We start from the raw sequence: 20,158 nt of genomic DNA, 5'->3' as shown, positions 1-20,158 counted from the left end.
CAGTATATTCCACAGTAAACCAATCAGTGTCTGAGCACCTCTGTCACACTACAGGGCACAATCAAAACAGGTTGACTGTGCTGTAGCCTTGTGACTAGCGACAGCAAAGAATGAAAGTTTCTATCCTTCTTTCATTTGCAAACCACAACTGTGCCAACCTGTCTGGGACACGACGATTGTACAAGCTTAGAACATCTCCACTAGAAAGCAAAAAAAGGTATGTGCTGAGATCTACCAGCTTTGAGGATCCAGCAGCCTCCTGCATTCACTGAAATGAGGGACTGGAGAGAAAAAAGGAATAAAGATACTCTGTTGAGGCTGGACCCCTTGAAGAAGTCCTGATGGCAATGGTAGTGTCCCCACATGGAACACCATCTTGAGGAATTTCCAATTTGTTGCCCCAATACAACTGCACATAGTCTGGAGCACCCATACCTATATTTTAGGAAGAGGAAAGTTCAGTGTTTAACTCTCCTGCCTGATCTTAAGATGATGTCTGACTCAGAGAAAGTAATAACCATCTGCTGAGAAATAGAAATAATTTTTAAAAAGGAAGGCTGGGACTTTCAAAAGAGCGGATGGGGTGTTTGCATCAGACCAGAAACTTCAGAGAAACAAAACAAACAAAAAAAAATCTGCTTTTTTCTGCTCAGTGTATCTGTTAAGTTTTTAAAAATAGATCTCTCTAGTCTGGTCTCAGAGTTTCACATGATTTTTGGGAAATCAGTTTCTGGCTTTTCTCTCCTGGTGCAGCTTCTATAGGAGCGCAAATTTCCCTGACATTGGCCCATCCATTTCCCTTTACAGCGTTACACAATGTGCTTTGGGTAGTGGCAAATTCAGCTCTAATCTTTTCATCTCCAGAAGCAGCTGATTTTCTTTAGGTGCTGTAAGAAGAGACTTTGGGGATCCTCTGGAAGGGACAGACTGGTAAGTCCAATTCTGCACTGTGTTCACAGTTAGAACAAATAGCCTGAGGTAAAGGGAATCCTCCTCTGCTTCAGAAGGTTTATTCCCCTGGCCCCAGGCCATAGTAATAAAGAAGTCCTTTGAAATTATTCCCCAGTCCATGATAACCTTTGTAAATCCCACATCAGGAGAGGATTTGGCAGAGTTCTAGCTGCTGATGTTGCCAGTATTTTTTCTTTGTCCATCATCCAAAGCATGTATGTGTTGCAGAAGATAGTGAGTTTTTCCTTGAGTGCCTGTGCCTGGACAGGGAAAAGCTAAGGGTCTCTGTCTCTTCTATACTCTCTTTTGTCCATGATGCTTTGCTGGGCTCTGGTAAGGGTAAAAGCCAGCCTTCATGTGATAGTATCATAATTATTATTAGTCTTGGATGATATCCCAATGTGACATCAAGCTCACTAGAACATATAATAAGTGATTATGAGGATTAAAATGAACTTAAGCTTTTGCTTGCTGTCAATATGTATTGCCTACCTAATAGCACCTGAAACTGAGGAGTCTCTGTCAGTCAGAGCCCATTTTTCATTTTCACTGAAGGAATTTCACAGAGGCAAGTCCATCAGTTTCAGAATAGGTGCTCTTGGTTTGAATGAGTATAAAAAAAGAATGAGACTCAAGCTCCTACTATTAATATTTTAACCTTCTGCTTGGCTACCCACCATCATTCCTTATCCCTGCTGTAAAGACATGGACGCTGGTGTGATTTCTGGATATATTTAAACAGGACCCTACAGAAGAGATTTTTTGGGGGGGAATTGATAGCTCTGTGCCTGCAGTCAGCGCTTCTGAGGGCTTATCATACCGTACTCTGCTTTTTCCATATGTTGTCTTTGATGGGCACCTGAGAGTCTCCAAGCACTTCCAAAGCCTCAAAGTGGCCTGGTGTGATGGGCCAGCATCCCAGTTCACAGGGGATTACATATTCACTCTGCCAATCTTTAAGCTTCTGGCTTGGCACATAGGAGTCTTAGGCTCCTTATAGAGCCAGTTAAATCCCCTGCCACCTAAATTAGGTATTCTGAATTATCACAAGAGATTAAAAACCTGACTTTCAAGCATGGCTTCTAATTTGGGAATATGCCACTCTGGTTGCTCTGGGAGCACCTTGACCTTGATTAACACATGGCAAAAACTGCAGGTCCCACTGACTTCTCATTGAGCTAGAGGCATTAAAGGCCAGACCTCCAACTGGACAAGCAAAACTAAACACAACAAAAATCAGAAGCCAGTTTTGAAAACAAGCCTTATAGCTCTCTGCCAAAGGAGGACTGGAATAACTTTTAGGGGATTGCTTCCCTATGTTTTGAGTCCAAATGCAATACCTTAACCACAGTACTATCCTTTACTCTTAATTATAGAAGTTACAGAAAAGTCTAGAAGCTACAGGTCAAGCCAAAGGGTTTCTTTTGGGTTTTTAAAGGAAAATAATTTATGGGAAGGTACTGTCTCTTTAAAGAGGGGAAAAATAATTTATTGGGAGGTGGAGACTACATTTTACTCATGATCTCCTTTGTTTACTCAGAACACAAGGAAAACAGGGCTCAGAGAATAAAATGCCACATAACTGCAGTCATCAATAGTACTGGACCCATAGGCCATGGGTCTGAGCTCATAGGCTCAGAAATGAGCCCTAACTAAAATGCAGATGAAGCATCATAAAAAGTGAGAAACAAAAGGCTATGTAATATGCTCAGACAAAGTTAAGAGAAATGGTCCTTCTTTGTTGTTGTTCTACTCTCTCTGTGTTACTTTATTCCCAGACTATGCTACATAAAACAAAAACAAAACCAGTGGGGAAAATCTGAAGTTGCAGCCAGAATTACTCGATAGTGTAGAAACAAAAGTCTTTTGAAAAGACTTCTACAAATCCTCAGTAAGTCCCTATATCTTAGGCAATCCACAGTTGACTGACTGAATGATTAAAATGCAAACTTTCATATTTGGGGTCAAAGATAAAGAAGTGTCCAAATGAGCCTCAAGTTTTCTTGTGAATCAGGTCCAATTTTCTTCATCTGTGCTTCCTGAGCAAGCAGAAAACTACAGAATTTTCATACAGATCTATGAACAGAAGATTTCACAAGCCCCAAATCAGCAGGTTTCTTCTCTCTGTTTTTAAGGGTATCTGTCTCAAAAGAAATACTTTTAAATTGAGTTGTTCTTTCTCTCTCTCTCTTGCCCTCTCTATGATGTTGAAAGTCATCCTAAGTAGACTAAACCTCTAAAAAATATTGCTTTTGCTTTCCTTTCACCTCATGTCATCTGGATTGCCAGTTCTATGTCTTCACTATTTTTGCATGAGTGTCTGCTGGCATCCTATGAGGATGTGTGTCAATAAGTCTCAGGAGCTGGTTGAAATCACCAGGAGGTGGTAAAGTGAAGGGAAAGACACTTAGTGCTGGATAGTTTTGGAACAGAGATTTCCTTCTTCCAGCACATTAATTAATTTAAAATCCAAACATCCAAGTGCTTTTTAGGAGAATATATGGATGGAAACACAGAGCTATCATTTCCTGACTCCTTGTAAGCTACCACTGGTGAGTGAATGATGTCATGTCATCAAAGGATGTAGGGTAAACCCAGGCACATTTATTCTGGGGCTACATCCAGGCCTGGATTAGGGCACAGTGTTAGAAAGTACATTTTGGGCATACACAAATCAGAAATCTATCTTTTAAAGTTTGGTTTTTGTTTCTACATGGCAGGTCATTTTCAGCTGTTATTCTGTGAGCAGCACAGTAACCTGTCCTGTGTACTCACCTTTAGGCATATTTGGACTTTCTGAAGAAAGCTGTGCTGCTTGTGTCTTTCAACACTTGTTGGCGCAACTTTTTAATTAAAAACTGACAAGACCAAGAAGACTGACTGTGCAGTTGTCAGTGATTGATTTACAAGAAGTTTCTTGAAAGATCCCTTTATATGAGCAGAGGTTCTTTGTTATTCAAACCAAAGAGGAGCACACAGACATGGACATGTTCTTGGAATCTGAGAAGGCTTTTGTCATGACTGAGTGAGAGTATTCATTTGAAGTTCTTAGGAAATTTGGCACGAGAGGTCCCATTTAAAATCAATCCATTTTCTCAGCCTTGGGGGCACAAAGTGAGACATAGAGGAGAAATCTGACATCATCCAGTAGTCTGACAAATCAGATGACTGGTAGAGTTGTTGTTCTAACAAAACATTGGGATGGGCAAATGATTCACCACACTATCCAGGGAATGATCTGTGTGGACTCTCTGGAATGTGAAGTCAACCAGTGTCATATTTAAAAGATTAATATGTCGCTCACCTCTATCAGTAACTGGTTATATTTGTCTTAATTTTTTAGGTTGCAGTCCTGCAACGGTGCTAAGGAGCAAAGTTTAATTGTGTTGTCATGATGTCTTTGAAATCAATTTTTAGACATAAAATGAAAACCAGTAGAATAGCAAGCAGATGTAGCATGCAAGGTTTCTAAGAAGGTTACTGTCAGGAGTAACTTACCAAAAGAAAGGAAATCTTAATGGTCTTACAGAATTTTGGTACTTAAAACCACATTCTCTGTATCTCTGCTTCCTACAACTCTTGCTGCAGCTTGAGGGCTCAAACACAGGCCATGGTCCCTGGCACCTCATGCCATGCAGCTCTGCGCTGTGTGTTGGCAAGCTGAGCTTAGTGCTGGGACTTGCCAAGGTTCCCAGGCTAGGCTTAGATTAGGAGCCAGAAGGTTCGGGGTCAGCACTTCAAATGAGGTTAGTCTTGGGGTCTATGAAAACCCCAGGCTGGAACATTATGCATGAACTTGCTACTACTCAAAATATTAAAGAGGAGTAAATACCTGCATTGTGTGCTTTTTCTGAGAGAGAGAGTTTCACTGGCACTCATACAGACCTTTGCAGTCTCTCCCAGAAGAAGCCCCAGAATGCAGACACCTTTAGAGAACACTTTCAAGACAAATAGGGAATAAGAAGCACACCACACTGGCTCCCCTGCCAAGGCAAAGCTGGGGAGCTCCAAGTAAATTAATTAGCAAAGGACTAGGTGGACCACCTTATTGCAGGTATTGCAGGCAGAGGCTCTGAATGTTCCATGGCGGTTGTGTATTTGCGAAGTGCCCAAGGCTGCAGCACAGGCACTGAAAACAACCAAACAAACAGCATAAACCCCACTGCAAGCTCCTTTGATCTTGTGTATGAATTAGGATTCAGTCAGGAGATTTATGAGAGCAGCCAGTGCTGCACAAACCAGCAGGGCTGAAAATTGCACAAGAACCCAGCACAGAGAGGAATACTGAAGAACCCACTGGGCCACTGTTGTGACAAAGTCCTTTCTCTAGCACAGGACTCTTACAAAATTCTTTCTGATCCCCAAGGCTGTAATACCCTCCTGTGCAAACAGAACTGGGGCTACAGTGGGACTGCCAAGCTCCCAACTGATGTGCTCTATTTATATGTGACACCACAGCCCCCCATCACCCCCCAGCTAATTTCCCCGTCTTGCCATGCTTCAGAGCATCTCATGATTGCTACATGAAGACTGACAGCAAGCAAAAGCAATTTGGATTACACTCTGCTGCCTTGCCTAGACTCCAGAGCATGAACTGAAATGGGCCAGTGTTGAGGGAGCAGTTTTGTTTCATTTAGCATGGGGACTGATTTTAAGAAAGTATAACTTGAAACCCTTTCCTCTTTTCTAAAATCTGTTTTAGGCTTTCTGATTCCACAACGGCCCCGAAGCAGTAAGTAGTGCACACACACAGAATGACCAACATGTACTTCAAAAAGAAAAAGGAGCAAGAGAGGGATCTGTTCCAGCAACTTCTGGACCTAATCCAAGAGAAGGCCCTAAAGCATTTCCCGGAGAATCCTCAGAGGACTGAAATGGAGCTCATTGCCCTGGAAAGGGACCTGACACAGGCATTGCAGGGAGGAATGTCATGAACTTCCTTTGTGATTGGCTCTAATGACTGCACCCTGGAGAACTGCACTCTGGAGAAGATACACATTCAGGGGTGATTTGGAGGGCCACCCCACAGCACGCAGTGTGCAATCCCAACACCAGAAGATGGATGAGAACAAAGGCGTTACTTACACTGATCATTCTTAAGCTGTGGTCTGTGCTTTGCAGATCCCTAGCACTTTTCCAGTGGAGGTCCTGATTTATATCCAATTACCTTCCAGTCTCCTTGCTTTGTTGCTTACCTGACTCATTACCAAAAGGTCAGTTCATGAGGGGCTTGCTATTCAGGAAACAATGTGATCCCTCTGGTTTTGCATTTATTTTCTGTTATTGCTTATCACAAAATAAACTTATTCTGATGCCACCCAGCTGCCAATTTCATTGGAGTACCACCTATTGAAAGCACAATATCCTTCCATGCTGCTAACTCCGAGTGTGAGTAAATGCAAAGATATATTCTTGGTTACAGGACATTCCTTCCCCCCAACTATTTTCTGGTCTCCAAATGGGAGCATAATGCCTCCCTGATCCTGTGTCCCTGACCACACGAGGCAGCCTGCCAGTGTATCCTCTTTGGCTTACGCATGTCCAGAGATCTCTTGACCTCCTGATCCCCACAGTCCTTCAGCAACTTTCTCATACACTCAAAAATGTGCAAAAGCCATCAGACACTTAGCATGAAAAACTGACAATGCTAAGAACCATCAGATTCTACACAGGCATTGCTACTGAGTTCAGCTATTCTGGAGAATATTCACAGCACTCTGCATACCCATAGTTCAGAATTAGACCACTGTTTTCTTCTGTACAATTAACATGATAAAAGATTTTAGAAAGCAGAGAAGAATCAGGCAAGGTGTTTTTTCCTATTATGGTATGACAATCTGAACTGACATATGTCAAAATCCACTCAGAGTAACCGTTCTCACTGGTGATGTCCTTGCATGAAGGGCATGAAAGGAATTTCGGTTTGCATAAATTACCTCTGCACCAAAGCAGGAACCTGTGACTTGGGCCATGTGATTTAATTTTGTGTGGTCATCTTATTTTTTATGCTATTGTAAGTAATCAGAGCATTAATGTGTCAGCTGGTGCAGATACCTGAGAAAGCCCATTTGTCAGAAGGGACCTTTTCTAAACTGAAATGCAGCGCAACTAAGAAACCCCTTTGCATTGCTGTGTCCTATTAAGTGACACAGCAGCATGACAAAAATCACAAATGCCTGTGGCACAGCAACCTCCACAGCTGAACAGTCATTGCAAAACTGGATCTGGAGAGAAGCTCTGTGTGTGAACCTGATGCTGATGCAGACAGGAGCGGAACCTCTGGCAACAGAGGTTGGTGGTCCCAGGATGGCATCTGCTCCCTGATGCACCCACCACTGCACCCAATGTGCTGCTGCACTGATCAGAGCTGTGACAGATTAATGTTCTGCTGAAGTACTCACCCAGTTTCCTCATCATCATCAATACCCAAGAAGAAGCAGGGATGTTGATTTCCAAGCGCTCTGTACTTTGTGGTGGCCATCCCAAGGTGTACTGCCAGAGAAACCACCAGGTGCAAAATGAAGGGGCACAGAAGGGGCAGAGCATCACAAGAGGGGCTGTCTGTGATGGGGGTCACAAGGGTTTTTGGGTGAAGGAAGAGATGAGATCCTTGACTTCATGATCAGAACGCTTGATTTATTATTTTATGATATATATATATTACATTATATCTATACTAAAAAGAAAAAGCAGGAGAGCTTTTCAGAAGCTTGCTAAGCTAAGAATAGAAAAGTAAAGAATGATAACAAACCCCGCTCTCTCGGACTGTGTCCGAGAGAGCTCCCAGTTCTGGATTGGTCGTTATTTCTAAACATCCAAGCTGGGCCAGTCCAGACGGACCTGTTGCATTCCACAGCAGCAGATAACCTATTGTTTATGTCTATCTCTGAAGCCACAGATTCTCAGAAGGAAAAATCGTAAGGAAAGGATTTTTCACAAAGAGAATGTCTGCGACAGCTGTCTTCCCAAAATACCACACCATCCCATCCGACAAGGTCATAGATACATCAACACAGCAGTCAACAAGGAGGGTACCACAAACCAGTGTGTCTTGGTGTATTTAAATGCCACACAGTTTGATGATGTTTTGGCAAACAAAGTAACAAAGGACAATATCTATGTGTGAATTCACAGCTGTCGCAGAAAATAATACAATGTTATTTCTGCAGAGGGGATCTCTCTGCTTTATGTGCTTCCAGAGGGGATTCTGAGCCAGCCAGCAGCTCTCCTGCAAATCCTTCTCCCATTAGAAAGAGCTGTGTGAATGCACAGGCAACATGCATTAGAACACAGCCCATGGAAACGGCTCAGAAGCCATTTGGCTGAGGTCCAGCCTCGAGTCAGCTGAACATCTGCGGGGATGCTGGGCTCCTCACTGCAGGCATTGTCTCTGGGCTGACAGCAGCACAGCTGTGAGAAAGCACACTGAGGAGCCTTGGCAGAACCCACCACTCAGTGCAAAATATTGGTGTAACATGCTATGTTTGGAGTAACTACAGGAGCTATGATTAAAACCCTATAAATGTGATGATGTTCTCCCAGTGCCTGAGGCTCACAGAGCCATCAGCTTATCAGATATGAATGCAAGAGACCAGATCACACTCAAGAAATTTTTCATGTTTTCCTGGTATAGGCTGCCTTAAAAAAAAAAAAGAAAAAAGAAAAACAGAGAGAGAGAGAAATTGAAAAGGAAATTCCTGAATAAAGGCAAGAAATTAATACCATATATGGCTAGGAATATTTAAAGAAGATGTCCTGATTATAGGAAAAAAAAAGTAGAATATTATAGCTAAACAGAAGATTATTGCCATTTTGTTCTGACAAACACTTCTGGCATGTCTTGTCTGATGGTGTCCAGTACTTCTCAGGCACTAAAAAGAACTGATGTAGAGACAATTAAAATAAATGGAATCTGTTTTGTGACCCCATTGGGAACTGGAATTTAAGTGCCAGCAAGCTATCAGCATTTTATGCTTATTTACTTCCTAGGGGTCTTTCTGTCTCTTAGATTTGAAGATCATACCCCTTGGCTGGATCACAGAACTGCAGAAAGGCAGGCAGGGAAACATTTATAAATATGTAGTGAGGAAAATTGATAGATCCAGTAAACTAAAAGCATGACAAGCATGCGCATGAATAAAGATGATAAAATTACTGTATGGTCAGAATCAGTGCTGTTGTGGGGTGTTTTTTCTGTAGTTGACCTCTAAAATACAAGAGATGACAATCTTGCCCCACTAAAACCAGTGGGATTTGTGACATTGACTTCAAGACTGCTAGGATTTTGCCCCATTTAATGAGCTATGGAAACCAAGCCAAAAGAATCCCAAGTGTTCCTTGAACTCTGGTGAACTGGAAATCCAGTTTCAAACTGCACAGCCCATGTTCAGCTCTGTATGTAACAGATGCAAAGCAGAAGCTGTCATCTTCAGGAATCATCTGCAGCAGAGCTAGTCCCACAGACAATTTTGTGAAAAAAGAAAACCAAACCTCCCAAAAATCTGTTTTTCATGTTGGTCTAGCTACTGCAGCTGTGTTCCTGTCAGTGTGCCTCTCCAGTCCAGGATTTTTCCTCCTTTCTCTTGAAGGAAAGCATTTGGTGCATGAAAAACTATTGCTAAAATTTTGCCCATTAATGTCCCAAACTAAACAGGTGGATTATTACTAACAAAATGGAAAATATCCTTTATGAGTCTATTTAGAAGATAACCAGGTTCATTATCACTTTATGGCATACAGTAATTATTTATGGCATATGGGAGTTCCCCATAGAAAATTTTCCCATATCCAAGTCCCTGTTCAACAGAAGAAAGATTCCTCTGTTGGTGATTTGGTAACACAGAAGAACTTGGGGTTTAAAGATCACATTTACAATAGGCCATGTGTGGCTTTATCTGCCAGAGTAGTAGCTCATTGTACATGAAGAAAAGACTGCATTGCCTCATTGGCAATATACAATAAATTATTGACAGAAAGAGTATGTGCCCAGTGGCTGCAAATGCCTTTCTAGAGGGATCCTGGAAGGACCTTAGTTTCTGGAGGTGCATCCCCAAGTGCAATAGTGAATAGGCTGTTTTCACTGTCCTCTCCCTGTCCTATCCTGAATGTGTCCTCTCATGGCCACATTTGTTGGATATTGATCTCAGTGGACTTAGAACTCAAAGAGCTGAAAGTGGCACGGTGACACTCTGTCATGGGGAAAGGAGAAAAATATGCTGCAATCAGAAACTAATATTGGATTTGGGGGCTTGCCTTGCTCTATTTCCTCCTGCTGCCTCCTGTATGAGAGAGTTTTTATGCCTCCCCTGAGCAGACATTAGCAGCATGGAGAATATCTGCCTCAGAGCATCCAATGTGTGGAAAAATAAGCCAGAGCTGGCCCTGAGGGTGGTTGAGGTGATGTGAGGTGACTGCCCACTGCACAGACTTGTCCATCTTTCTAAGTGACTAACTGAAGAACTGACAGCACAAGGAACAGTCTGAAATCGAGGATGCATCCTGGATGCATTTCCTGATTGAGAATGTTGATAAATGCAGGCAGTCAGGGAGGAGAAGACTTGCAGAAGACTCCTCACCTGGTTTGCTGAGTGAATTTAGGAAACCTTGTTGTAGTCAGGCCTCAACAGCAACATCCTGAAAACACTGAACAATAACATCTCCATTATATACACAATATATTCTAAGACAGCTATCCACACACTGTTGGCCATTAGGAGCATGAGATTATGAATATCCTTTCCTACATGTACAAGATCAGAGACAGCAACTTCCACCTAAATGCCAGTCCTGTAGGTTTTTAGCAGCTGGATGTTTCTGTTTAGCCTTTCTCTGTATTTTATTAAAATCACTGTGGTAAAAGAGCTCAGTGAAATCTATATTCTGTACTATACAGCTTGACAAAATATTTTGCAAGCAGGAAAATACAAGTGAGATTTTAATGGAAGCAAAAAGCTGTATCCTGGATACAGTATGGTCCATTTACCTGTATCAAGGAGAAATATCACACTGCAATGTGTGTGTGTGTTACCATGAGATAACACATGCCTTCTGGGAATTAGGAAACATTTCACCTTGCTTGAGCCTTCAGCAGAACAGCAGGAATTATCTCATGGTAATAAGTAACCCAAAATGTCTAATTCTTGCAAGAAAATGGCAAGGAGAAAACAAACAATTACTTCATTGTTATGAAAGATCAGGTTCCTTCCCACTGACAAAAAAGTTAGTGATTGAAGATGCTTTGGAAATGCATCTGAACTATCTATACGCATCTACCTAATGAATCTATGTGTCTGCAGTTCATTATGCATACAGGTATAATATATGTAGGGATAGACAGCATTTTCGGATGCACATAGACATTTGAAAAAGACCTTTATGCCTCTACTTAATAAATTGTTCACATATGTTTAACTTTATACCTGTTTAACATGATGACACTCTTTAATTGGAATTTGGGCTTGCTTTGAACCTGTGGCACTATTACACCCTTCTAAATTATCTAAACGCTAATGCTACAGGATGAAAATGGAGCTTTTAATACAAGGATTTATGTACAGCTTCATAAGTCAGTTTTAGAAACATCTAACTATATTCAATTTTGAAAATAACTGTGTGCATATCTAAAAGTATTATTTTTATAGCAATTACTTTTCAATAGACTTTTAGAAAGAAGCAGCTGCAATCCAGAGAAGAATACTTTTTGTCCCCAAAATTTATTGTTTTATAGGTATTGAAGCTTCACTTAATTAGAGTTAACTGCAAGATTATGACACATTATAAAGCACTTCTCTGCATACTTAACTTTTGAGATTACTGCAGATTTACATGCCTGAAATCTGCCACAGATTTCAGCACACAGCAGGCACATGGCTGTTTCTTTATTTTCATCATCTCTGGGCAAAATTCTACCACTCTCAGCCTTGGGTTCTTTAGGAATTTGCCAGAATGCCTCCCCCCCACCCAAAAAAAAAAAAGAAAAAAAAGAAGACAAAGAAAAGAAAAAGAAGAAAAGAAAAAGGTAAGGGAGGATGTTAATTTTTGACTTTAGGATTAGAAGGGGTTTATGTTAATTATTGATATGTCTCCTGTAATGTTTATGATATGTCCCTGGAGATTGATGAGATAGCTACAGAATATTAGCGACCTTTCCCTAAACTAACATTAAGCAAAATATTAACAACAAAGATTGCATTCCTTTAGCCTTATTATTGGGAAGAGATCAAAGAACAAAATTTGTAGCTCCATAAACATGGGCCTCAAGACACATTCTTCATATCAAGGTGAGGGAGTCAGCCCTTTTCATTCATTTGCAGAATCTACTGTTCAGTGCTCATTATTATTTGATACATGACCAACACCAACATATTGCAGCCAATGGCTCGTTCATGAACTATGCATTAGGACAACTGCTTAGACCAGCTGCCTGAAGCTTGGCCTGGTTTGCTAGATGGCACTGTTTCTGACCCCTGTCTGTGCAGCTCTCTAACCCATAGGAGGATTTCAGCATGGTTAATTCATGCAGTTTATGAACTAGGTGAACACTTCCACAAATATTTGCAAAACTTTCTTGCTACCTAGATATGATTGCAAGGGAAACTCTGTTTATCAGCATTGTCAGAAGAAGCAAAACTGCATTTTTATTTAATTTGGAGGACCCAAAAATGTGAGAAAAGGGAGAGAAGCATGAGTTAAGTTGTAAAAAATATGGCTCCACATAAAGAAATTAGCCAGGGTAACAGACTACATGTGAGATTCATTTTTGGGGATCTCTCCCTACTGTAGACTTTCTGGATAGACTAATTTATTCTTTCCATGCTTTTGTTGTCATTAGTATGAAGGGCATAAGATTACCCAAGAATCCCAAGATAGATGGGTAAAAGTGAATTTTGTAGTTATACTGAACAAGTCTGAAGAGAGGAAGACTGGTAAGATCCATGAAATACAATTGAAGATAGGAAGAGTAATAATTTGCTTTTTTCCCCTCTCCCAAAAGCAACAGCTCTCTCCTTTCCTCTGAGAAGCAGCAGTCCCAACATTCTCTCCCGCATCTCACAGGCTGCTGGGAATAGAGGGGAAGAAGATTGACATAGTGGTACAGACATGCTGCAGGAAAACCAAGAGCAAGGGTGAAGAGAAGGATGGGATGGGATGGGATAGGATGGGATGGGATGGGATGGGATGGGATAGGGAAGGCTTGGAGGGCTACTGCTAGGTGGTGGTGCCAGCAGCTGTGCCATCAGGAGGTAGGGCTCAGGTACTCAGGCTAGGACAGCCCATGCTGGCTGTACCATTCCTGAAGACTGCCACCCTCCCAGGGATGCCAGCTGCTTGAGAGCCCGCTTCAAAACTCCCCAATTGCAGGGGATATGAGGACTGTAATGAGAAAGATGCGCAGGTGCCATGATAAAAAAAGTTTTATAATTAACAGAGATAGAAATATCACAGAATCATAGAATGGTTTGGGTTGGAAGGGACCTCAAAGATCATGTCATTCCAACTCCCCTACAGTGGGCAGGGACACTTTCCACTAGACCAGGTTGCTCAGGCTCCCATCCAGCCTGACCTTGCCAGTATCCCATGACCCTCACAGTCAAGAATTTCTTCCTAATATCTCATCTAAACCTACTCTCTGTCAGTTTGAAGCCATTCCCCCTTGCCCTATCACTATACACCCTCGTGAAAAGTCCTTCTTCAACTTTCTTGCAGGCCCCTTTAGGTACTGGAAGGTGCTCTAAGTTGTCCTTCTCTTCTCCAAGCTGAACAACCTCAATTCCCAGACTTTTTGTCTTGCCAAGGAATTCCCATTTCCATTGGTGGCATTGATTTAGATCTGTCTTAAGTGTCCCAATCTGTATATTTCTGCATTCATTCATTGGTGGTTTTCTTATTGCTGTCACAATAAATTACCCTACAGTGAGTATGTGATTGTTAAATATTAGTTAATTTTGTTGGATCATCTTCCCTAAACGGAACAATATTTTATTAGCTTTGTCCCTTGATATTCCATTCTCACCCTGCTATTTACTATGCTCATTTATTGCTTAATTTGAATTTTAGTCTGCTCCATCATTTGTCCTCCACATTTCAGCATGCTATGTACTGGTAATAATAATAACCAAGATCCATATTCTGAGCTTATTAATGGAAGAATAAATTTGAAACTTCTGTGTAGGCTTCATCAGAGGTCTGGAGAGCTTACAAGCACCATGATCTTTACACTGAAATTGCACATATATGCAGATCATATCGTAACATCAAGGCTTTTGTATGAAGCCTTAAATTCATTAACCTCGTGATTTCTCTCAGAGTACTAAAACAAATGAGTCTTACAAAGAGTGAGTAGCACTTGTAATTAGTAACACAACTACAACAAGAGTGGAATCTATCACCATGCACTATTTTAATATAATTACTAAGCATTAGCATTTGCTTTGGCCCAGAAGATGAGTCACTGTCTGCATGAATGATGATGGGGACCAGCTTGTCAGCTGGTATATACTGGGATAGCCCCAGCAGGGTCACCAGAGAGGAGCTGTCTTACAGCCCTGGGGATTGTGGCTCTGGCAGCTCCACCACGAGCCTCACTGGGAGTCAGATCCAGTCTCTAGCGCATTTTCTATAGGAGGTAAATAAAATTAATAACTAACTAGGAATGAAAATGAGGGAAAGAAAAAATACTTGCGCAAATGTGTGGTTCCCTTTCAGTGATTCAAGTTTACTGCACATGCTACATCAAAACAAATCTTTGCAATTACATTTTTCTTGGGGGAAGGGAGGTTTTGTTTTGTTTTTTTTTCCTGAACTCCTACACCCTGGTTAAAAGCCTAAAGCAGGCTGAGTTGTGCAAGGCTGTGTTGAGACTGATTAGACAGGAAAGCGCACTGTGACACTCCCATCCGTGTGAAAGAAGAATGAAGCAGCTCCTGAAGTCCATCCTTGCAGGAGCTTGATCTTTCTCCCACTTGTTCATGTCAGCAGTCCTGACACAGGAGGAGGAGGTGCCTCCAGTTCTTACTCAGCAACAACTGCTGTGGAAATCAGAGGGAAGGGTGTGGGCCCAGCTGTTTTTTATCCATCAGGATTTGAACTACTGTGAGTTCTTTTCTAGTAAAAGCTCAATAAAAAGCTGACCAGAAGACCTTAAGATTTGTTCCAGTGGATTTTTATACACTTTTTCAGGGTAAATAGTGGGAATACAGGAGCAGTGCCAAAAGTAAGGCTTGAGACACAAATCTAAACTAAAGAATTTATATACACACACACACACACACACACACACACACACACATAAAATTAGTTTTGCAATGGAAATAAACTTTGTCGTCGTCAAAGACAGACTTGCAAACCATACTGGAAAGTGCTCTTTGATCCCAGTGAGGTCTTCTGTCTAATACTTCATTGCAAACACATCAAACCTGCACAAAAAATGAAACTGTTCTAAGCAAACCATTAGCTGACTGAACTTGTTGCCAGATATTTAACTTAGATTTTTAGTAGTCCTAAAAGATGCTGGACTTCAGTGTTTCAGCTAAATGTCCTTAATTCATTTTACATCACTATCCACAACACTGAGTTATGAATATCCCAGAATAAAGTCTGGCATTTTCTTCCATCCCTGTAAGCACTGGCACCATCGCAGAGCATTTTTGCTAACTTTCAACTAAGCTGATGAGTTACAGAGGGGAACAACTTCCTGTGTAGCAGCAGAGGGCCAGATAGGAATGACTGGCCATGGTTAACTCCTGACAGATTTGAACAGTGACCTAGATACCAGAAGCAGCCCAGCACCCAACAACATGAAATAGAAACAAAATCCATAACCTTTATTAAATTTAGTGTTGCATTTCATCCCACTGCAGAGACATCATTATCATGCTGTGGGCAAAGATGAAAATAGGATGCCCGATACTATGCATTTATATAATGCATAATAATGCTTAGCAGACATAGAGCACTGTTCATTCTCAAAACACAATTTAAACCTCAATAAAACTGTCAAGTAGAGCAGTGGGTTGCTTCTTTTTACTTTTTTAATCATTATTTTCCCACTAAAACCTATTGAATAAGTGCATCACATCAAGGAACATCATATCTATGGCTAAATTCTGATCAAATTACTTTGGTGAAACTACTAATTATCTTTGAAGCCAATGGAAAACTTCCAGCAATATAACCAAAGTCAGAATCTGGATCCTATTTGTACATGCCATAAAGCTGAATTGTTATTGGATAGCTTGGTACATCTAAAAATAACCTCTTTGGTTTATTTTTATCTCATTTTGGAAATCAGGTTCACATTGTTTCATACTTCTCTGGCTAACCTAAAAATTAGAATCTGACAACGTGCTTATTTTCTTGTTTGCTGTGTTCTCCTATCTATTTCCAGACACCCTCCTTTCCCAGCTAGGAAAGCAAGATGATGTGGTTTTTCAAGGGGATGGTTCTGTGGCAGACTAAGGCCCTGTATAGCCAGTCATCCCACCTCAGGAGTGGCCAGGTAATTCAGAGTAAGGTTCTCTTCCCTCTCCCTTCACTTGACTTTGGGGTGCTGCTTTTGTGCAGAGATTAATTAAAAGTGAACCCCTATCATTCTCATCTGGTTGTTTTACTTCCTTCTTGGGATCTTTAAAGAAGACTTCTAGAATCTGTCCTCTTTTAAATCCATGGCTGAAGCTATTGCAGTCAAGGTTACTGCCAGCTCTGTCTCAGCAGCTGTTACAGGAGGCCCAGATGGCCTTCCTCTGCTCCCGATAACCTTGGAGAAGGTGAGATGGATCTCAGTTTAGCCTTCAGTCCACTGTAAGACATGGTCAGGACGACTCATGGCAGTCAGCAGCTGTTGGCCATTTTGTTCCGTATGCAAATTTTGGGAGGGATAAAATTTACTTTCTCTTGTGGAAGTAATGAATTCATTTGAACAGGCCATTGTGGTTGAACTGTTAAAAAGTTCAGGAATGCCTGTGTCAGTTCTTTCCATCCAACATTTTATTCTATCCTGTCATTTTGTCAGTTAAGGCTATTCTGCCAGTTTAGTGCAGTCAGCAGAAAACAAAACAAGGCAACTGCTTTTTTTTGGGAGGGTGGAGGAGGAGCTAGGGGAAAAAAGTACCACACAACCCAAACCATTTTAAGCCTCTAAAGTGGTAGAGTGACTCAATAAAAAATGAAACCTAGTACACTCATCAAGGTATTTTAACAAAATAAGGTATTACAAAAATAAGTAAAAAAATACTCGCACAGAGAGACATACGCAGACATACTAAATGCTGCAGTCAGGGGTTTAGCTCAAATATTTCTCTTCTTGGTCACCTTAAAATGGGCAGAGGAAAGACTTCAGACTGACCCCATGCTCCCTGGGGATTACATAGAGTCTTTGCCACAGAGACCTTCCTTTTATAGAATCATTGGATCAACTCATAACAAATCCTGCAGTATGCAATACTGCTGCAGGATAGCTCTGCATCTTGCTGCATCAAGGGGGTCTTACTGTGCTACTGTAGAATACATCTTTGGAAAAATTAGATCCTGACAGGGATAGCAGCCCCATTTAGCAGAGAGTTTCTGTTTCCACAGAAACCACACCACTGAAATCTGCAGACGGTAGATGTGGAGTGAGAACATCTGTGACCACTAAGGTTAATTGCCTTTCCCAACTCTTCCCCCACTTCTGGTCTCTGGTGGCCCTCTGAAGATCAATGGCAGATCACCAGGCATCTTGTTGCAGGCTTTATGCCATCCTCACCCATCTCCTGGGGTTATCTAAAGCTGGATTTAAAACTGTATCCAGAGGGTCCCCGAGGACTACTTCTAGTGAGTCTGCTGTCTCCTTTGTCCCTGGTTTTCTCTCTGCTCCTGGACAGACCATTTAGACCCTCTTCTCCTCAGATCTACAGCTTACCAACAGTTCAGGAAGCTTCCCAGCTCAAATGTAGAGATGCATTGTTTTATTTGATAGCTCAGATACAACTATGATAGGAATTAAGAAGATTTAAATAGTTATTTTACTCTGTAACATGCTTTCATAACAAATAAATATTTTCAGATAAAAGGAATGCCAAGATATTGTGTATTCGTTACAGATACTTCCAACGTACTACATGGTTTTCATTATTACTCTCTGATAGTCTTTTCTAAGAATGTTAATGTTTCCCAAAAATGCAAAAAAGATGTTGTCAGTGCTGATGCATGAAAATTATTCAAGCATTACCACCTCTGCCAAGATACTAATCTAAATTCAAGCTACAAAAAAAAAAGGAAAGAAAAAATATGAAACTTTTTTTTAAAGTAAGTTTGAAACCACTACTAAAAGCCACAACAGACAAAAAATGCTGCAGCAAAAGAAAACAAGGGGTGAAATTCACAGAGTTGTCATTGCCCCAGGTTTCATTGTGGTTCTACCTCAATGCTATGGTGGCTTGCTGGTTTCCTTTTGAAACTCTTCAGATGTGGGAAGAAGTTGGCTGCGTGGCTGAAGATACTGGGGGCATCAAAAGAAAGGTGAGATATCAAAGCTGAAGGAAACAATCAGAACTAGCTCTTTTTAGCTATGGTTATTAAGAGACAGGACAGAGATGTTTAATATAGTGGGACCTTCTGGTTTTTTAGGCCATCAGAGACATACCCAGGGACAGAGCAATTGCCTTTACAAGCTTCTTCAGACCACCAGCAACCCACATGTCTAAGAGGTAATACTCTCCTCTCTGGAGTAGATTTTCTGATACCATTTTAGAGGCCTTGGGGATGTGCAAGAAATTTCTGCAACAACAAAGCTGTACTGTGATTTTATTAACCTTCTCCCAGCCGTCCAGGCTAATCAGTGACAAATGCTGCTTTTATTTACCACTTTCATATAAAGTTCTTACATGCTTATTCTTAGGGCAGTTCTTTGTAATGGCATTGAAACAATAAAAAACTTCAGTCAGCCAGAAAAAGTGAAGACACAAAGTTAACTACTAAATTTCAGTACAACTGACCTTGAGACAAATTCTGGTCTGTTAAATGTATTTAAACATTTTGGGGAGGTTTTTTGCACATATATGATAAGAGTATTCCCAAAAGGTATGGCTTGCTATTAACAACAACAAAAAAAAAACCAGTCCTCATTTGTTTGCAGGTTTAAAGTATTAGGACAAATTATAAGTTACTTATCTCTCCAGTAAGATTGTACTTCCTAATGATTCTTACAGCAAAATCAGAATCTTGAATGTAACTATTAACATATTTACAAAGTCTACATATATTCAGAGTACATGTCATTTTTTTCCAGTGTCCCTTACGAAAGTAAACAATCCATGGAGCCCTGTAGCTGTAGTTTGTAATGACCTCAGGATTCCTTAATGCTATTGCATTCCTACTGCCTGCAGCTAGAGGTACTTTACTCTTTCATATTTGCCAGGTCTTTAATTTAGTTTTCCATACTACAGTAGATGTCCTGGCGTAATGAAAAGCAATAAAGAACATGATTTTGCTCTGTTTTATTCACATCTCAGTGGTCACCTGTTCCCATGTTATTTCTGAACCTCTCACCCTTTTGCTGTTGAGAACTGAATTTGAAAATTGTGGGAAAAGGTTTCATTCAAGCCGATGCCTGAAATCATTACTACAGTAGTGGATGGGATTTGGGTCCAGGTAAGGTGGTGGAATATCCATGTTTTCAGTGCCAAAATTGAAGTCACTCACTAAATACACATCATTCCTGCTGGGCACTAAGCAGCACTTAATGCTACTTGAAGCAGCAATAACTTTTGGCATATTTTAGTTGCAGGTCTCAGACAGTTTGAAGCTTCCTCCTTCCAGGCTATTTTTGTGCTCAGCCTAGTGCCTTTCTCCTGCTTTGTCTCTTTAGAGAGTGACTTGAGTTATGACACGACCATCTCTGTGGTCAGCGTCTCTTCAGTCATTGTCCCTGCATTTTCCCATCTGGGGAAACATGAAGCCTGCAGTAATAACACAACAAAATTAAACAGTGCTATTAAATGAATGACTGACCTTGGTAACATGAAAGAAGATGACAACAGTAACAACCATGGGCAAAACAACTGCAAAACAGATCTTCAGATAACAAGAATTACTACGTTATTACACTTTTAATTTCTGATGAAATTTTCCTATGAAATACTGACCAAAACTTATTCAAATTGTAAGGCAGGAAGTCTCTCTAAGCTTTGCCTTAGTTAGTGGTGCCATTAAACACATTTACAAGACATTG

This window comes from Camarhynchus parvulus, chromosome 3 (genome assembly GCF_901933205.1).
Source record: "Camarhynchus parvulus chromosome 3, STF_HiC, whole genome shotgun sequence".
Classification (NCBI taxonomy): domain Eukaryota; kingdom Metazoa; phylum Chordata; class Aves; order Passeriformes; family Thraupidae; genus Camarhynchus; species Camarhynchus parvulus.
Note: the sequence above shows the minus strand (reverse complement) of the source record.